Source organism: Aythya ferina, assembly GCF_964211825.1.
Source record: "Aythya ferina genome assembly, chromosome: 4".
Lineage (NCBI taxonomy): Eukaryota > Metazoa > Chordata > Aves > Anseriformes > Anatidae > Aythya > Aythya ferina.
In genome coordinates, this window is record NC_140300.1 from 34693945 (window position 1) to 34715506 (window position 21562).

The following is a 21562-nucleotide window of genomic DNA, read 5'->3' on the forward strand; positions in this document are numbered from 1 at the left end:
CTAACTAAAGATAGCTTGAATAGCCTGTGATGTAATTCTTGCTTAGGCAATATTAGATTTTTATTAACTTAAAATTTATAAGAATATTTTAAAACAATGTAACATGGTTCAATGCTCATTAAAAGACTTTGAAAAAAATTGTTTTCGTAAGACAGAAACTACTTGGCCTAAAATTTAAGAAGTTCATTACTGTTGTCTGTGCCAAACGTGCTATTATTGCTTATCCGAAGCTAACAGTGAACGATAGCTGGTCATGAAATAGAACCCTAAATAAAAGACATCTGAAACATCAAAACTCAAAGAGTTCATGTCTGAATGAGCAAGTTTTACAAAGAACTGAATTTCTGCACTTGTAGTACCATACGTTAACAAATGAAATGTAAATTAATTTAGTAGCAAACTGAGGCTGGCGAGGTATTACTTTTTATTTCTATTGAAGTTGCCATGTTCCCCTTACTGAAAAAGGATTATCTGCATTCTCAGGACACCAGCACCTGTACTAATGCATCTCCATAGCTAATAACCAGAGTTCTGGTCTCATCTTTACATGTATTGTCGCCATCTTTAATGGTACTCCTTAAAATATATATAACTGCACTTACACATAACTGTCATGTGCCTACCTAGTGTTTCCATGCTGCACTACTATTTTGGGGGATGCTCCATTTAGGCTTTTAATTTCCACTGACTAACTTATCTTTAAATACATTTAACAAATAAAGTTTGATTTGATAGTAAAAAGACTCAGAAAATGAAATGAGGAATGAAAAAAAAAAATAAAAAAAAATATATATATGTGACTGTTTCCACTCTTTTGCAGACTTATTATCTGCATGTGTCCAGATGGCATCCACATCATAAGTACTTTTTGTTTTACTCAAGGCCATAATAATCTCCTTTCATTTGTTTTAGTGAACAAATTTATCTTCAGAACACTTTGGCCAACACATTAATTATTACCTACCAAGCATGCAAATTAGAACACAGGCAAATCTTGCCTGTTAATGGAAAAACACATCCAGAATCAGAAACTATTCATAAGCACTGCTAATAGAATGTTATTTTCTGGTTTTCTGACCGAGAAAAAGACAAAAGGCAAACGCAGTGATGCATCCTTGATAGTAACAGCAGGATCGAGCAGAGCCAGCTATGTGGTCTGTTCCAGCTGGATGAAATGTTCCCAAAAGTATAAAAAGGAGATAAAAAAACTGAAAGCATTCTGAAATTTTTTAGTATTGGATGGACTTATATCCCTAACATTGGCCTCCCATTTTTCCAGATTCACAAACCTACTTTGGGTTCTTTGGTACTTCTCCAAAGCCAGCCACTCTTCCAGAAGATGCCTGCAGTACAACTAAAATCACTGTTCACCAAGACAGGAACTTAAGCAGCTACCAACTTACGGGGCAGGAAATTAAAGTAGCCGTAAGGTCAAAATTGCTTTCCAAAGCAATGCCAATCCCACAATGAAAGGAGGTAGTTGAAATTACCACATTTTCCAGCACTTCCCCCAGCAGAATGCTGCCTTGCCCCCTCAGCTATTAATGTCAAGGCACTTTCTCTGCAACTTTTCTCTTTCTATCAAAACCAATATTCCTCTCACATTGGTCTCTGCATGAAATTAGTTTTCAAGAACAAATGTTACTTTGAAATGTGATAAAATGGTAATGGTATCTTGAAATAAAATCTCACCTAAAATCTGAGTGACCCTCTTCGAACGCCTACAAAATACCTTGGGAGCATCTGACAATGTTCTTGTGTTAGTACTTACCTGGTGGGAATACCAAGAAAAACTAATTTATTCTGCTGAATTCCTACAGTATGCAGCAGTTGGCTGCAGCAGGTCAAATCAAAAAGTTCATCCTGCCTCCAAGTAAGAGCAAATGTCTAAGGAATAATGTAATAAAAATAGTGCAAGCACTACGCCACATCCTCTCAGATCTCTCCCAGACTGCAGCAAACAGTGGTTGCAGGTTCTGAAGTTTCACTTCCACTAGGAAAAATGTATGCATATACACAAACAGGCATACATAAAATGAGGCACGATGACTTCAGCTGGCTTACAGCTGTATTGTGAGAAGCATGGCATTGACAAGACATTGATAAGGCGTTCTGTGAAAGTGCCCTTAGGAGACATTTGATAAACTTCTGTTCTGTCTAGACTTCTCATATCTCTGGGTTCAGGGTAGATGCCAAGTAACATAACAGGGAAATTCTTCAGAGATGGTAAGTCTCTGAAGCCAAAAGTCCTGTCATGTTTACCATAATGCGACTTAGTAATCCCCACTTCCCTGCAGTATCTTGCTTGCATATGAAAATTACATCAATCAACACAGAATTAATTAAAGGACTTCCGTGAATGATGATTCATCTACAGATTGCTTAATTTGCACGGTGCAACTCAGAAGATGAGAAGTTGATTTCCTCTACCTTCTGAAAGGATAACAACAGCCTTATCTTTAAAACTTTTACATCCAATACAGGTATTAAAATGGTTCTCATTACATGGCAACTTCTTGCTACAGAGTATTTCTGAAATAGAAATCTGGATTTAAAACACTAAAATGTATTACTCTGTAAAAATACAAAAGTTTTAGAGAAAACAGCACAATTAGGTATCTTAAATGACGGGATTCATCTTAATGGCAATGTAAAATAATGATTTATTTATGCAGAGCTAAGATATTTTCTGTGCTCTTGAGCAAACTGCGTTCTCAGAACAATGAACCGTCCCACAGAATTCTTCAGGATTGCTACTGAATTGACCGAACCCACACAAATATGATTTTCAACATATGGAAGGAATATATAACAGCAAGGCTGAAGTGCTGCATATGATTATCCTTCAGATTTTTAGCCTGGATCCACAAAAATGCTGAGCCACAGCAGAACAAAGTAGCAGGATAGCGGCGGTGTCCACAAAGATTGAAAAGAGAGTCCCAGTGGAACGCACATACTTGTTAAACAAAAAAGGAAATATGCCATGTAACAATGGCATGTTAATGTAATAATGATGAATGAGCAGTCCTAGAAGCAGAAGGAATGATAAAGCTTCATTTCTTATGAATGTGCCCTGCATCTGAATGACTCTGGTGTATCGGGAAGTCAGAGGTATCAAAGAATGTAAGTGGGGACGCATCTGTTACAGCATGAACAGAGCTTATCCCTCAAGACCCCAGAAGGGTCCCTTTTTCTCTAGCCAGCTGCCAGCGTTCACTACTGGCAGACACACAGAGCAATTGTACAAAACTCATCTCCTGGGCAAACCAGAAGGAGCAAGAAGGAAGAACAAAGATCAAGTATTTGTCTGAGTTTTTGCTACTTCTGTCTGAGTGTTTGCTTCCTTTACCAAAAGTCAAAATATTTCAAATTTCATAATGATACAAATGAATTCGGACATTCTGCTTAACTACTAGTACTGCTCTTACATTTCTTTTTCTACATCAATATGACATTTCTTTAAAAGTTGCCTTTTGAGACACTTCTTTGCTCACACTTTCTAGCTGAGCACTTCTGTTTTAGTTACAGCCACTGACACCATGACAAACCATCAGAGAATTACATGTGATATACATAATGTCTAATGGGTATAATATGTAACAAGCTTTGTTCTTTTTGAAGAAGGCCTTTAAAAAGCAGGCAACATACTTATCTTGCACATATTCAGAGAAAAAAAAAAAAAGCTATCGTTAGGGAGCCAGCTTCATGCAGACTAATGACTGGGGATGCACATTGCCCTCTAGCAAGGTGGTTTGCACTGTGAAACTGGTATTGTGTAGGCAGACCCTAGCATTTTCACCTGTGTTACAGAGTGTAACTACTGCCCTGTTTCAAGCTTTGCTAATACAGCTACAGGACAAAAGCACAAGACAAGTAAAGCAGTTCTTCCCAAAGTGGTATTTCCAAATGCTGCCTACTGCTCTGCAGTGATGGCTACTGATGCCTGTCTGGCAAGGCTGCTACTATATTCTCCTTCAGCAAATCTGTCTCCTCCATTCTGTTATGAGTTTTAATATTTCATTAAATTGGCATTCTTCTGCTTGAGAGCACCAGCACCCTTGCTGCAGAGATCTCTACATACTCTCTTCGGAAGAGCGCTGGTATTTCAAAAAGGAAAGCAACAGACATTGCCAGTGAGACAGTCTCCTTGTGGTATTTAAAGTTAAGTTGATACTAATGCCACATTACTTGCATCTACTCTGAGTCAGAAGAAACCGTACTCCTAGTAGGTGATCCCACAGAGTACCGGAAAATATCTGCCAAGTTCAGAAAAACACTTCCTTGAGGACTGCAAATATCCACTGGAAAAAAAAATATATAAAAAAAAAAGTGGCATAATACATTGAAAAAATAGGTTTGGCAAAGATGGAGCTGATTAACTGGTATCGGCAAAGTTGTATTGAATTTTACCTGAATTTATTGTTCAGTGGGCAAAACCTTGCCAACAGAACCTCACAAAACATTCACCTTACTTGAAAGGCAGCACACAGTGCTGTTCTTGCCACAATATGAGTGCCTTGCAGAATTTGCTACAAAATTAAATCTGATTTAAAGAACAAACAAAGATTAAAATAATGACAAAATATGCCTACATATATACCAGATTGATATGTTTATATAAATGTATATAAAGTTTAATAATACCCAAGTGTATAATAAAGCAGACATTTTTTCAAACACTAATTTCAATCTTTGGAAAAAGCAAATGATCATTCTCCTTATGGGTGACTTACACCAACATGATATATCAAAGCAGTTTACTATACAACTTTTAAGGCGCTCATTTCCATTTATGTTGTATCAGAAAATAGAGAAAATGAAGTATATTAACAGTGAAACTGTAAGTAAGCCAATTAAGTCTGCTTTGCAGTAATTTTTGTCAGCAACATAAGAAATTGTTTTGATAAAAATCATATGCAGCAGCCCAGCTGGAATCCCAAGCACAGTAAGCAGGAACCTGACTCTGTCTCTGTTGTCTCTGAATCAGGTATAGCAGAAGCTTCATCTTCCCCAGGGCACAGCTGAAAGGAATTACATTATACAGACACTGCAGGGGGAGCCCAAACCACTGCAAGGTACCTAAGGATATCTAAGGGCACAAAGCTGCAGGCAATGGGGCTTTTATGAGTTCCACTGCTTATGGAATAAACACAAATGCTTTAAAATTTAAAATTCACTTTAAGAATAAAAGACAAATTGCAGAATTCTAGATTTTATCATCTGTACTTACAAAATTTCCACAAGTGACTGCAATACCCCACCTCACTCCCCACCGTCTCACAAACCCATTTGTATATTATAATCCAGTGGTTGGCTAGCAGACTGTAAACTGTTAAAACCGTGTCCCATGGTTTGTAATTTGCATTTAAAAGAATGAAGCCGGTGAGGATAAAGCTGTTACACATTGTTAGAGACTTCAGCAAACGCATACGTAAGCCAGGAACTGAATTTTTCTCTCTTTTGTTTTCCAAACTGCATAGGAGGACACAGGTCACAATAAAAGAGGCAAAGGTAAATTTCACTTCTAATAAAATTGACAATTCCAGCCGCTCAGCTGATGAAATCTTAACCTCTCCCTGAGAACACTTTCAATAGCAGAATTCACACAGGGAAAAAAAAATAGACATGAAAACCAGTATCTTCCCCAATTACTTGTAGTACTGTTTGTAGATTAGTGAGCTCTACCTTGTCCTGTGACAAGGCTTTTGTGTGTCACGGACCACTGACAGCAGCAGCCCGCTTACCTGGATCATGAGGTATCCCGACTAATGATTACACCAGTTCTGAACTACAGGTTGTGCAAAATTCTGATGGTAAAGTCCAATAGCTGCTCCCTGTCAGAGCGAAGTTACCTGCCTTGATTTTGTGTGCACACCTGTGTACATACTTACTCATTTGGTCAGATGACTGAGGTAGCTGTTCTGTTACTTTTCAGCCTGATAAAAGCATGCCTGCAAGTGATTACAATTTTCTGACTAAATGCAATACAGGAATTATACACACTTGTGGACTACAGCGTAATCCAGATTATTGTTTTAAGTGAATTATTCATTCACTGGCTGCACAGAAAGGCAAACCAGCTCTAGCAGGTCTAACCAACTGAAGGTAGTCTTAGGAGAAAAGAAAGCCTTATGAGGCAAGGAAGCAGAAAAAAGGCAGAAAGCAGAAAAGAAAAAGACACTGAGAATTACTCATTAGGAAAGCTCCAGTGCATGCATGTAGATTTGGGGCCTGGGCTTTTCAGAGTAGAGAATTAGAAACAGCAGGCAAGGCTTGCTGTGCAATTCAGTACCTGATTCTGCAGTGTCTTCTGGTAACCTGAATTTTATCTGTAATTGTAAAGCAGATTTGTAGTCCCACGAGGAGAGCACAAAAGCTAGCTCCAGGGTATCCGGCCTGACAAAAGCAGAGTTTATCATACAACCAGCACCATCAGTCACACACAAACAGGGCATGCTGGACCCCTATGTATTGATTAGAGACCTCCTACTGTCTCTTACAAATAACATAGGTGAGGTTTTTTTCTACAAAGCACTGGCAGCCAGTGGATCTACTGGCAGATTTGCTAGGTAATTCAGAAAATATAAACCATAAGAGCAAATATTTTAGTTGTATTAGTTGGACTGCCTAGAACAGTTTGCACACAATTCAGATATTATACAAGAAATACAACAGTGGCTGAAAATCAGTCACATCAGCTACCACTAGCACATTGACTCTTTACATATTTTTAAACAATGCATTCGCCTCATCTGCTTACACACACAACATGTTCTGATTACTCAGAATCTGACATACAAAAATCAGTGTCCCTACCAAAGGCACAGAGGAGGAGCATACAGGAAACCCTGCAAAGAATTTCCTGAACACACAGTATGGAAAAGGAATTTATTTTGCACAAACTCCCAGACCTATTTCTCAGCGATTGAGGCCACATAGCCCACTCTCCCGCACACGGCTGGAGCAGCGACAGCCCTCGTGCCGACTTGCAGCAATCAATGCTCTGTCTCCCCTAACAATCTATGCTGGTGCTTCAATAGCCCTGCAGAAGGGAAGTCTTCCCCTTCCCCGTGTGTCTAACCTTTAAACTCAGTATTTCTTGTGCTACCGCCGGTGCCCTGTGGATCCACAAGCCCCTCATGGTCAAAATTTGGAACATTTCCCCCTGATCAGTCAGCCAGACCACTGAGGAGCCAGCAGGCTGAAGAGACAGACAGATGCAGGACAGACCTCAGTGAAGCCCAGCAGGATGTGCCATGTCCGATGGAAAGTGACCGACCTGCTGACAGCTGCTCCCTAGGTACTCCAATCTTCCTGCACGTAGCCCAGTACAGATCTACCTACAACACAGCCTGGTTGCATGAGCATCACAAAGATATCAAGGCCTTTCTGAAGTCAAAATGATATTTATGGTTAGCCCTTCCCCACAAGTACTATTGTTGTCTTCCACAGGAAGAAATTAGATCAGGTTTGTTAAAAACAAACCATGTCATTCCACGTGAGCTGGTGCTTAAACTCTTATCTTCCTGCTGATTGCAAATAGTTTGATTTTTTGTTCTGGCATTTTGTAGGCAATTGACAATGCCTACACTTCCCCAATGTCTTTCTGTCCCTTTACAAAGTAGGACATCTTTTTCTTTCATGTCCAAATTCCCTTAGAAAGATAACCTGTCCTTTGAAGACAACCAGTAACACCTCATAGACTGAACAGTTTGAAAACATTTCACCTACTGTCTTTTTTTGTTTGTTTTCTTCTGTCCATGCTATGCTTATCTGTAATCTTACTTCTTTGTTGCTAGTTTTCATCGTTAGCTGTCTGACTGCAAAATGACTGCTAAAAAAAGGGGTGGGAGAAGCAATATACATAACCACTGAACATTTTAGCTTTCTCAGAGCTATCACTATTTTTTTCCATAGGAACCGTGGGCCAGCACTTGGTGGGTATTGTCATTTTTCAGCTAACACACAGAATTATTTCCTATCACCAAACAAAATGAACCTTCCAAGAAACAAATAATGCCTTGAACTCTCCGTTTTGCCTCATTTCATGTTACTCTTTTACATTCACATTCAGCAGTTGATCTGCTTTCAGTAGACTTTGTTCCTGGGTTTAACACATGAATGATGAGGAGCTCAGTTTCACTGCACTGGACATTTAATGTACTGCTCTGAGACTCTGCTGTTCTTTCCAGCTAATTCCTGTCGTTCCTTATACTTGTCTTCACTCTTCACGAGAAAATTATCACAAATTATCTGAGGCCTAAGTCCACTGCTTTTAGTTTGTTCTTCCTCTTTCTCTTCTAAACATCACACATTTAAGATCATTTCATAACCACCATCACCAAAAGCTGCCTTTCTATTTTCTCAGCTAGTTCTTTCCAATCTGCTTGAAGCATATTTCTGTGTCTTCACTAGTCTTCTCTTTCACCTTAGAAATACGGTCACTAACAGATTCTTGTTTCCCAGCTGATGCTCCTCTCCAATTTCTTATGGCAATTCAAAATTTTTTAACTACATTGACATTCTCATCCAAATCCTTACTTTGGATAATTTCATTTATTCTCTTAAAGAAGCTTAGTTTACCTGATCTTGTTGGTTAGATACAGAAAAACATGAAAAACATTCACATTTTAGGAAAGACTTGGTTTAGAGGTGAGGGAATCTCCCCATTGCTCACAACAACTATACTTTGCCAATGCAGATAAATTTTAAGACATGCAAGATGGTCTGGTATGGGAGTCTTATTTGTAGTCAGTAAAAATGACTTTTTCTACAAATCTTTAAGTAGATATCATAGATGCAAAAACCATCCCCAAATGTAGCATATTTGTTTATTCACAGACTTTATAGTAGCTTTAGTTTATTCTACAATTCCAGGCAAGTGTACGATACAGAAAGTAACTCCTAAACAAGCTACATTTTTTTTTAACATACCAGTCACACAAGTTATCCTGAGAGATCTTTAATAGTATTTAAATCAACCTTGACTGCGTACTAAGATTTCCAGTTCTGCCTGTTTATGCCCCATACCCTTTTTCCATTAGTATAAAGACACCAAAGACATTCGATTAACTGCCTCTCTCATCCTCCTCTTTGTCCGTCCCATGACCCTATATCAATACCCCTATTTCTTCTCCTCCTCAGTCCCCAGTTTTTGAGCCAATATCTGAGATGCTGTTATTTATATTTACCCCTGGGATTTGTCATCCACCATGTGTTGCTTTAAAGATCTCATTTGTTAGGGTCAAAATCACTGTTTTTCTTTTTGCATTAAACATCGATTACATTCTCATTGTTTCTTTCCACAACTCAATCTCTAAATTAATTTAAAAGAAGAACATCAAAGAAACTGCATTTTATATCAAATGTATGAGATGAAAGCATCAAATCAGACTCCCTATAATCTGTTATTAGCTGAAATGAGAGAATACCCATTCTGCACTTTATTTTTTATACCTGTAAAGTTAGGATAATAGCTTTGTAAATATTCAGAAGTCTATGAGTGAAATGAAACAGGTAGGAATAGGGTACCATAATAAGAAAAACTATCAGATTTATATATGCAACAGAATATATTAAAATTGCAAAGTTAGTTTAAAATCATTTACGAAATGAAAGGTGCAGCAAAGTGAAATATAGGCTTTTCAGTTTTCCTCATTAACTATTTGGTCCCTTAGTCATAAAAATTAACCTCTATTTGTTAATCAAATATAGCTTCTACTACGAGTAGTGTTATCTGAACACATTAATATACAACTGAATATAAATTCCTGTAGCTTAACAGGCAATTTAAGTTGCTGGTATTATTCTGTTTTGGAGACAGACAAAATCCATTTCTTTCTTGCGTCTCAATGTATGCAGAACGTAAACAACTGAAGAGACAGACCTACTTTCCATGTACAGGATTGTATTTGTTGACATGGAAGAAATGCAAGCCACAAAAATTGAAACAAGAAATCCCAACAGATGGGACAGGTAGAAAGCTGCACTGGATACTTCAACTGCATGGCTTTTGTCAGGCTATATCCTAGGTTACTGTCCAGCCAGTCATATTTTCTAATATTCCATGACTTTGTAACAAAAGACAACAGCATAATGCAAATGAAGCAAAACCAATCACAGTTATTACTCCAGTTAAGTCTGACAATCCTATAGTTAATTAGATTTTTCCTATACATCTGATTTGAGAAGATAAGAATGCATTACTGATTGGGATGTACAGAGAAGAGGAGCTGCAGGAGCAAGCTGTTTCTTCAGAAGAGAGGGGTCTTGAATTGCCCGCCTGCTGGAACCAGGAGAAACACCAAAAAATGTTTTGAAATCTCGGTCCTTCCCTAGTCAGGTTGCTCTGGAGTCTTTCTCATTTCTTGCACATCATTGTAAAACACCCCATGCTTCAACCACTGCACTGATCACAGGATTATGCTGTCCAACCTCATTTCCAGAAAATCCTCTGCACAAATACAAGACGAAAAGCTGTTAAGATCCTACCTTACCAGCCAGGCACTTTAGACAGCTTTCCTTCTACATTTGCATTACACCGTGGATCCTTTTCCATCTTATTTTCTCAAGTCAAAAGGATTGTCCAAACCTTTAGAGGCACTGTCTTAGTTGAAGAGGCAGCAGAGGGAGAGCAGCTTTCATATGTCCCGTTCAAAATTATTCTCCCCATATTCCCTGAAGCAGAATCTAAAGTGTATGTTCCTCTTGCATCATTCAGGGTCCATATATGAATTACCTGGTGCTTTTTTTCTCCCTCTCCCAACTCCAAACTTGACTCTCTTGAACTCCCTTGACTGTAAATCTCCTATTGATCCTTTCTGTATCTTCTTTGTAATTTACTTTCAAAAACCACTGCCAGGTTAGCACCGTGCGAACCTAATTCTATTATCTTGCAGCAGTGACGCAGCGTTTAGCCTTGGAAGCAATTCTAGAGCTTCGTATTTACTAAGATCTATTTTTAACCCTAACTATAACAGACAATGTGAAATAAATTAAATTCTTTTTTTTTTCCCCATACTAATTTAAACACTAACAAAAAAGTTCACTGTGGATAGCAACTTTATCATGAATAAAAATAGAAGGTGGCAACTTATCCCAACAGTTTGAAACATCCTCACCTAAATTATTTGCCTGGCTATTTAAGTTTCTACCTGGTAGAAAAGGCAGAGCTAATAACCCTTTCCTAACTTGGGGCAATTTATAATCATGTTAAGACAATTTCTCTTTCCACCTATCAGCCCTGCTTGACCTACAAATACAGCTTTTTTCCACCATCCTGTTGAACTCTACTTCATGGAAGTAGACAGAAAGTATAGACATTAGTGATTTGTGTCACTGCAGGCGAGCTAGTGCAGTTAAACCAAGATTTTTTAATTAGGTGCTATGAGACTGAGGTGATGTTGTAATCCCTTTCTCAACAGTTTTTGCCCATGAGGCTCATGCATACCCACTTGTTACTGTCATCTCTATACTGCTCATATTTCCCTTACCTAATGAGATCTCTGAAAAGTTTTCTGTTTCTTCCAGGACAAGTCTATGATTCTTCAAATAACCCTAAGTACGATGCTGCCCTAACATCCCTCTTCCTCCTAATCTCTTCCATCTGACAAGATAACTCCAACCTTTAGCACACAGGCTCACTTCTGTGCAAGATGGGTGCCCTTTTCTCCTCTTCATATGCCACACTACTGCCGATTACCATTAGTACATGAAAAAATCAAAATGAAACAAACAAACAAACAAAAAAAAACAAACAGAAAAAGGAAAAGATGTCACAATGACCCCTGGTCTGAAAGTCTGCTCACTATGATCCTTTATTCCCACTCCTGCCCATTTAAAAACAGTATCCAGAACTGATCCAAAAAGTGTGATCACCTCTATCATAACAAGAACATTTTGGTCCAATGTGTGAAGGCAGAAGCAAATGCACCAAGGACACAACTTTGATTGCAATTGCTTTCCACCGTTCACTCCATCAGCTACGTAAATTTCCTTATTTTGCTTTCTTCTCTTGATCACATTTTCAGTTCTTCTTTCATGCTATCCTACCACATTTTGATGTCACTCAAGTGTACCAAGAGTCCACACACCTACATTCTTTGCAACACTTCCTCTGCAACACCTTTGAAATAAGGATTGGGTTATATATAGGTGTTCAATACATATTTTTTCTACATCACACTCACCCTAATTATTTTTTGAGCAGCAATTCTTCAATCACTGTTTCTTCATCAGCTATTTAAAACACAGCTGCTCTTAAAGCATGGAAGGTTTATGAGCATTCCCAGTGCATTGCACACATCATCACATGGCAGAAACTGAAACCTCTTCAAGGCATGGCTTCACTAACGCTTTCAGAAGGAGATATTTCAACACTATCTTTTCCCAGTATATTAGACACACTAAGTCCTTTCTACTTCACAATCCTCCAAATCCTTTTCATTTTTTCATTAAAAAGGAAAAAAGAAAAGAAACTTAAACCCTTGCACAAGCTATGACCATGTGCATAGAAAACAGGAGGGAAAGGAAATAATTAACAAGTGAGAATTGCTATGAAGGTCCATCTAACTAAACAGCTTATAGGAAAACCTGCAAGGTTTAAGACTGAGCCACATAGATTAAAGGCAAAATGTTAATGCCTATAGAAGTAGAAGACAAAAAGGCCTATGTGAGTTGTCATTATTAAAATGCCTTAGGGAAACTTTCTTATGGTAATTCAAACTGAAAAGGTTAAAACCTTAAGTGGTATTATGTTCAGTCTGTATGCAGAGCTTCCATACAATGAAAGAAGAACATACAACTTGCTCTTGCAGAAACACTGACTGCTGCTATGTGACCTGCTAACTCCAGAGATTTAAGGGAAAAGCCTAAAGAGAAACATGCCACCAACTGCTTAAGCTTCAGGCAATGTTCAACTTTCTAATAGTGCAGAGCATGAGAACACAGCATTTTCTATGAAAACCTGTGTCGATAAGAGTCTAAAGCATGTTACCCATTACATGGATGTGCTATGAAGTAAAACGCGTGGAAGCTCCACCAGAATCAAGATGCTCTCCAAACACTAAGTTTCTGAGATACCAATCCACCTCCTAAAAATTCAGTTTCACTGAATTGGGAAATAGAAGCTGAGCTGGCTGGTTCTTTTCAACATCTGCATGTTCTTAGAAAAATCTCTTTTCTCCCTTCACTCATGAATCACTAAGATTTTCCATCAGTGTCCTGCCTCTAGTCTAATTTCTGAGTATAAAATAAATCATGTTAGTGAATAATTGAAAAGTAGGCAAATGGTCTATTTACTGGAAGTCTCTGTAATGTACATGACACAACTATGTAAATACTTATAAATTAACAGACCACACAAAAGTGAAAGTCAGCACAGAAACTGTATTCATAATTACTTGAACTGTTGCAACTAGTAAGCTACATTGAAGATGAGCAGCATTTTACCACACGTTTAACATTCATCCACTGTAGTTGTTTACATCTTCAAAGTGCACCACCACACAGGAGACAATATTAAAGTTCAGCGTAATAGATTTTTTTGTACTGTTCCTTACTTCTTTCACACAAACTGTCTTGTTCACCACTTTTCTTCATTAGATCTCAAAAGACCTTTTGATCTTGCAGATATCAGCTTACATGTAGCTGCTTCCTATGAAGGATAGTAAGAGGCTTTGTGTTGTGAAGGCTGTCTGCTGTTTTAATATTTTATGTTTCTCCTACATGATCACTAAGTTTAAGCCTCCACAGCCTGAACATCAATCTACTAAGGAGCTAACGAGTAAAACCATCCAATCTTTCTGATTAAACCCGTAGAAGTTGGGCTGAAAGAAAAATAGTTTATTAAGCATTTTTTAAATAAACAGTCCTTCAGCCACTCAATGTTGAAGGCAAGAATTTTTGACACCAAGTTTCTTCACCAGAAATCAAATGTTAAGAGCAAATTATAATTGTTCCATTACAGTTGAGTATGTAGTACTGTCAGTGACATGTTCCTTAAGTTTTGCCGTGACTATATTGGACAGTCTTAAAATTTTCAAGAAGTGGAAAGACTTGAATCTTTTTATGAATCTAGCCTTTAATCACACAGAATTAAGAACGTGTCATTCCAACACTCAGCTTCTGTCCAACACCCTGCTTCAAAATAAGACTTGCACAGGCAGAAGACTACATGGGATGGACCACCAAGATTAAACCTAAAAAAGAAAAAGGAGAGGGATAGGATTTAGAAGGCTACTCCAGCTATCTTCCTACATATACTCTGTAAATTAGAAATCTGTTACCTAGAACCCTTTTCCACCATTTAAGACCTAATTCCTTTAGTTTGAAGTACATGGAAGAGGAAGAGGTGGCAGCAGTGATTCCTTCCAGAGAAAAATTGTAAGCAACGCTTCCAGACATCAAGAGAAGGCAACCAACTTTATTCAGAGACATATACTGTTGTGATCTATTTGTTCCACGAACTTAAGAGGAGGATGATGAGAAAGATATCACAAAGTACATAAATTTTGAGGCAACATTAAGCTTTCTAAAATGTTGGAGAGGACTGCAAGGAAATACAGTACCTTCTACAAAAGCTCACTGATTATCTGAAATCATTAACAGTCAATACAATAACAGAAGAAAGGTTTCAAAATTTTTTTTATACCATGTGTACAAATTTTATCATCTTCAATTGAAAAAATCTCTATACTACTTGCAACAGCAATCAAATCTAATTCTCCTACTAATTCCCTGAAAAGTATAAAGAAATGGTATGTTCTTCTGTCTCTTCTAGTGTAATAATACAAAATGATACAATTTCAAAAGAAAGAATGGAAGTATGTCCCACTCCACAACTCTGTCGCTAACTCCTAGAAAGCAAAAATGAGATGAAGCCCTCCCTTGCTAGAGCCCTGCCTGCACTTCTCCTTTGGCAGGTTGTAGGTGCTGAGATCCTGAACAATTCATCGACGCATCAATCAAAGCAAATCTACTGAAAGATACCTAACACAAGATGACTTGCTCTCTCAGCTTGCTTTTAACTGAAAATGTTTATGGCCACTATTATAAGCAGAAGCCAATCTTGTACCAGACCAAGCTACTCTGGGCTAGGATCCAACTCACTTCACAGTTCTAGTCAAGCGTAAGTGAATGACGTTGGAACAGACAAAATTCTGGGAAAGTATGGAAGTAGAATGTTACATATTTACACACCTGAGATATTGCTAATGAAACTTCCCTCTGCATACAGAAAACTTCATTTAGCTAAGTTTTTTTTTTTTTTTAATATCACATTCCTAGGTGTGACCTCTGAGGAAAGACTAACAAGTTAGCATTACGTAGCTTAAAGATGAGATGAAAGGAAGTAAGACCTTCAAATAAGTAAAAGGCTGTCTCAAAAAGAAAAGAAAGAATCTATGCTCAATGTCTTGGTGAATACCATAAGTTATAACAAACTTAGAGCAATAGATTACAGCAAGAAAAACTCAGGTTAGACGTACAGGAATTTTCTTCTGGTAAGAGCAATGCAGCATAAAAGCAGATAAAGCAAGCATCTCTCAGACTTGGTGGCTTCTGTCCAGGACAAAGAAATAGACTTGACTTTCTGAGGTCCCCTCCAAGCCTCCCTCTCTAGGTGGAAGTCAGTTACTTGCACATTTGAACTTTACATGTGGTAAATGAATAAACACGCTGTGAAGTTGAAAACCTTTCTTCTTTAAAGGGTCTTGTAAATGATTTCATTATGTATTCAGATCTTCCTATGAAATAGGATATAGTTAGTCCTCGGCTTTGTTTCTACCATTTATAGCTCCATGAAATTAGAGTCTGACAAAATCTGTGTTAATACTACCTTGTAATTGTGGCAAGGCTACAGCTACCAAAATGGTACTGGCGCTGCAGAGGCAGCTGGAAGCCTGTGTAGCAGTGCCTTGCAGACAGCAGGAGGTCAGAGAGAAAGATGCAGACCACTTCCAGAGAGACTGAGACCTGGAAGAGAAAAGTCACGGCATCTCTTTTGTACAAAAACATTTGTTCTGCATGATGTTAGCAACTCAGTATTAACTGGTAGAAAGTCCAGCAGCTTTCAAGTCTCCAGTAGCCTGAGATCAAATACCTGTGACTCCAATGTGCTGCCTCTCAGTTTATCTTTTATTTCAAATCCCTCTTAAGTTCATGGTAGAAACTTACTAAACACACTTAAAAAAAGACAAAAGTAGCCTGAATACCACACACTACCACCTCACCACCTCCAAAGCAAAACAAATATTGCTTATTTTCACTGAAATTGCAGAACCGTGGGTGTCAATGAAACTGTTAGAAGTTTCCTATGTATGTCCTTTCCATGCTTCTGCCAGCTGCAAACAGCAGCATGTACTGCAGTTAATTCACTAGAAAGGACAACACACAGTTTGTAGGGCAGTATTGAAAACTAACCCTTCTTGCTTTCATGGAAGCCAGGGTACTCTAATCTCTTGCCTCAGTCGTTAAGGTGGACTTGAAACCTTCTACTAGCTAAAGATAATGTGAAAGTAAATGGTTAAAAGAAAAAAGAGAGAAAGAAAAGGAAAGATGAGGAGCTGGCCCTCTACTTTTTAGATATACTCCAAAAAATGTTTAAGCAATTTTGCAATTAAGAGTAGGCTACTCCAAAACAGTGAAAAGCTGACTAATTAATTGCTCAATAAAGTCTACATGATCCATGATAATTATATTACTGGCTTCAAGGATAGTACAAGGAGTTCCAAAAAGAACAGCTTCTTCATGTTTCATCTATCACATACAACTCATTTTCTGAACCTTCTCCTTCATCTATGCTAAATAAAATGCAAGAAAAATGGCATTCCAGTACTGCAGATTTAAAGACCCTGGACAACTGTCACAGAACATTTGCTGAACAAACCTGTTTTTTTTCTATAATTTCAGAAACAACCTAGAACATGAAATAAAACTTGTTTCCCCTTATCATTTAGATAAAGGTTAAAGATCTTCTGAACACATAAATTTCACAGCTTTCTGGCCATATACCACTCTTGGGGGTGGAACAGAAGAAGGAAAAAAAAAAGGAATTGGTAGCATGGAAATCCAACACACGTAAGGAGGCTGAACGGGGATGGAAATACTTGTAGCACTGATTGACAATCTTATATTATTTTTTTTTAGACTGAGTTCTGCCATAAGATTTCCATCACATTGCCAACTATAAAACACCAGAGGCTCAATCCTTCAGAGTTCTCCCACAAACTGGTCAAAGTCACTTCACATAGATAACAGTTATTGGCAGAAGATTTGTTGTACTTTAATGCTGTCCAAACCAATGATTCATGCAAGAAGGTTTTCAATTTTCATCAGTATAAACCACAGCTTCAAACTGACTGTCAGCATAAAACCCTACATGACCTCTTACACGTATTACAATCAGGTCTGTGGATATTTACATATGCCACAGAATTATAGAACTGCTTCATTCTGTAAATCATCTAATGTTGTGGGTCATATTCCACTACAGTGCAAATTCATTTTTGTACTCAGACACATAGGAAGTACACCACAGGTATACACACAGGCAACAGAAACTGCAACATCCCACTTCAAAGTTTTGGTGTGGGTGACTCTTTTCACCTATCCATCTTAGTTAACTCTCTGGGAGTTTTCTTTTCAAGTAAGTAGCACAGATCAGGAGTTACAAACAGAAGAAAAGCTGTGCTTGCCTGACAAGCTGCAACAAGAACCATGACACTGAATTCAGCATCACCATTCATGGAAGAAGTGAAGTCTATGGTGTCTTTTCTGCCATATGTATTCTTGGTAAAGAAGATACAATATCAGCTTGAGACAATTTCTGTGAAGTTCTTATACAGTAACAAATGTGTTCAGCAGCTTTTATTTTATCCTTCTTTTCTTGGGTCCCTACTGATCCAGCAGAGGTAATTGCATGGGGATGCAATCTCAGCAATGTAAATAAGCAGAAATCTGAATTCATAGCTTTGTTCTTCCATAGCCTACACCTCTTAGATCTCATCTTACACTACAATTATTGTATAGATATAATTTAATACTAAAGTTTAGGAACGCTGCACAATAACTTAACTGCCCCAATTCAGCATGTGAAAAACACCCATGTGCAAAACCTCACAAGATTTGAAGTTCCTTGAGAAGGCATACAGAGGAGAGCAAATGATTTTGTCTGAGAGTGACAGCAAAGCATCTCCAGCTGGGAGATGTGGCAGTTCAGTTTTTAGGGATTTATTGGTATCATCAGTTCACCCAAGCACTACACAGCATTGAAACTTTTGCTGCATACCACAGGTGAGCTTAGCACAAGCTTGACCACGCGGCATTATTTAACAGACAGCTGCTCTCACTCTAAATTCCCTGAAACCGATTCCTGAGCGCTGCTCCTGGATGGCTTTCAAACTCAGAGCACTGGCTGGAAAAGAAATCACTATGTGGTATAAACTGGTTCAACGCTTCCAGTCCGGTCCACTTTCTGGGCTGTGAATTGACCGAGCTCTGCCTTCCGCCACCAGCCCTAGCCACAGCCCCACAAGGCAGATGTGCCTTCCCCCGCTGCCTGGAGCAGTCTAATGCCATTCTCTTTTTCCAAAAAATATAAACCAAGACCTTAAATTTAGACTAGTTTAAATAGCTTCATGGTTTGTATCTGACTTCCTCTACTTCCTCGTGGCCCTGGATAACTGACAGCTGCCTGTGTTCCTTCCAGTCGCTGGCAGTATGACCTTGTTCCAACAAAACTGAAAACAACCCCCATTCACAACCTAGTCTGGCAAAATTCAGGTTATTCTGGTTATGATTTTTCTATTTAAATGGGGAAGAATAGCCTAATAGACCTTTTTCTATTAAATGTTTTACACATTTTTCATCTGTCTTTTGGAGTATGTATCATACTTGGCCGTTTCCTTTATACTTTTCTGCTTAGTTTTCACCTAAAATTTGAATGTGAGGCTTCATTGCTCTGCCTTTCATTTAAGACTGCTTTCTGCTCCAGAACAGCATGGCTGGAGAAGAGAAGTGGCTCAGAAGCAGTGCCATAACAGCACTTCTTTCACTCAGCTGTCGGCAGCCAGAAATGCTAAATACACTTGTATGTAGCACACCTTCCAGGTCCACAATTCTGCAAGATCTGACCCTGAAAGAATTTTTAGGGCAATTCAAGGTTATAAATAGGTGAGAAAATTTTAAGAGAAGACATTCAAATAGGAAGAGAAAAGTCCTAACTCTCTAGGTAATCACTTGCACATGTACCACTATGACTGCAAAGGTTGCTGAAAACTTGTTTAAAATATTCTTCCTGAAAAGATTCACTCTTTTGACCAATGCATGTTACGTTGAATAAACTGACACTTTACAAGGCACTGTAAAGTTCTTCTTTCTCACTATTTCTAGGACAATTAACACAAAGACCAGAACAGTGTAAACTTGTTCAGCTCTTCTAACGCCAAGGCTTTCCATTTTAGGCCATGAATGTGTAGCAGGGCCTGGAGCAGCCGTGCAAAGCAAAGGAAAAAAACCAACAGCGCCTTTCAAGAAAGGTCTGTCCCATCTTCTGCTGAATAAAGAAAATTAAAATAAGGTAAAAATCAATGGAGCATTGAGATGGGGGTTTTATACTGTTTCAGGGCCTTTGCACAGTGTGAAAGGCAATCAGCTGACTTAATTCTTCCTAAAACTCATTTCCCATTGCAACAACTTAAATTTAACAGGAAGCCTATACAACCACACCAGGCTAGAATGCTCCCTGACAGGTCTTTGGAATCATGAAAAATTCTCACTTAGAGCTTTAGTAAGCATTTTTTCCCTGCTTTATATATTAACAAAAGCTCCATTAAAAAGCAATCAAGGCATTTGAGGGCGAGGTGGTGTCACCAAGATCCTCATGTCTGTGGACAGCAGCTGCAGCAGAACAAGCTGGCGGTGCTGCTGTCAACAGCCACCTCCTGGTCCCTTGCCACAGCGCTGAAAACTTCAATTGCCAGGAAAGCATCTCGTCTCTAACACCTCATCTCCCTTAAATCTGAAATAGGAAGATAAACACCAGCTACCACAGCCGCTTTGGAGAGCAGGGGATCAGGGCAGGTGAGGAACACTGGAGTACAGGAAGGGCCATAAATAAATAAAGAGAAATCCTTGATCAAAGCTGATGTACTACATTGCAAGTATTTTTAGCCTAACAGTAAGAGTTCACAATCACTGCCCCAAAATTTTAGAAAGGAGATAATGGTACCCAACGTTGTCATCTAATTTCTCCAGTACAAACCCAAGAATCCCATATAAACACCTAAATACTAAAGCAGCTTGTCATTAAACCCTGCATTCATAAAGCAGTCTTATCTAAAAAGGTCGGACTTGCAATTATCTTTTATATTTCTATACTGCATTTTTGTCTAAAGACATTTCTTAACTCCTGTTCTTCAGAGCAAGGCAGTCGTGTTTAGAGCAGAGGCAAGATTGAGGCTCTTAGACAGAATTTGCTCTAAATTAGTAAGATTTCTTTGTAATAGACTTTTAAATGTAAACAGGCTCTTATTCACCAGATTAATCCACTTCCATGATTTTAAAAGACTGCCTAAAGCTAGACAGAGAGTCTGCTATTCTGTTTATAGACACCTAATTTCACCCCATTTTTAGTCATTAGAGATTGAGAGGGCTTAACACTTCTGAAATGAGGGCCTTAATAGCTGTTAGAAGTTGCATCTTCACTTAGCAACAAACAAAAAAATCCAGAAATAGTCTCACTTTGGTCTACTTGTTTTGCTTTTAAGACACTACACTGGAAACAATGTGGACCCGCATCCTGTTTATTTACCAGACAAGGATATCACAGCCACCTGAACTGGAAGGTTCTTTTCCAAACCATGACAGTATGATCAAGTGCTACAGTTCAACCTCAGTGTTTGTTTACCCAGCCTTAGTAGACAGGAAAAATATAAAAGGAGACTGGATTTCTTTTTTATACGATGAACATCATCCAGTAAAACCTTAAGCACCACAGAAAGTTAAGTCACTTTGCAGCAGTAAAGAAGGTCAGTTTAACTAACAACCCAGGAAAGTTTCACACCACCAGCAAAACCAGTAGAAGCTCTATTGCTAGAGACAATCCTTGTCCTTTCTGAATTTTCCTTCATAGTGACCCAAAGGAATAAGCTACTGATAAGACACATGCTTGTGAATACCACGCTCAAGATGGCAGGCTCTTTTAAGGAATCTACAGATACACATGCTTATATACACCATCACTAGTACCCTCAGAGAAATGCAACTCTCAATGACATACTGAAAAGACTCTGGTTTGTTAGGGAGCACTACATAGTATGTATTTTGCTTCATTTTAGCTGACAAACCTTCTAAGGGGCAGGATGGACCCTCTTGATGAGTTTCTGATCGACTCAATACTTTTATTTTTGTGTAAGTAGTGATAAAGTCTTGGCAAATCCATCCACATTGTGAGAAGTAACACCAGGAGTTAATGGACATTTTCCTACTGCATATTTTTAGACAAAGATAAAACTGGTGTGCTGGATCAGACCCAGAGATCCATTAGTCCAGTTTCCTCTTTGTC

At 38.4% G+C, this 21562-nt stretch overlaps 1 protein-coding gene across 3 annotated transcripts in view; it reads right to left on the reverse strand.

The window, feature by feature from the left end:
* ANKRD50 (ankyrin repeat domain containing 50) overlaps positions 1 to 21562 on the reverse strand; it is a 63111-nt gene that overhangs the window by 17695 nt on the left and 23854 nt on the right. The gene's annotated exons all lie outside the window — the stretch shown is intronic.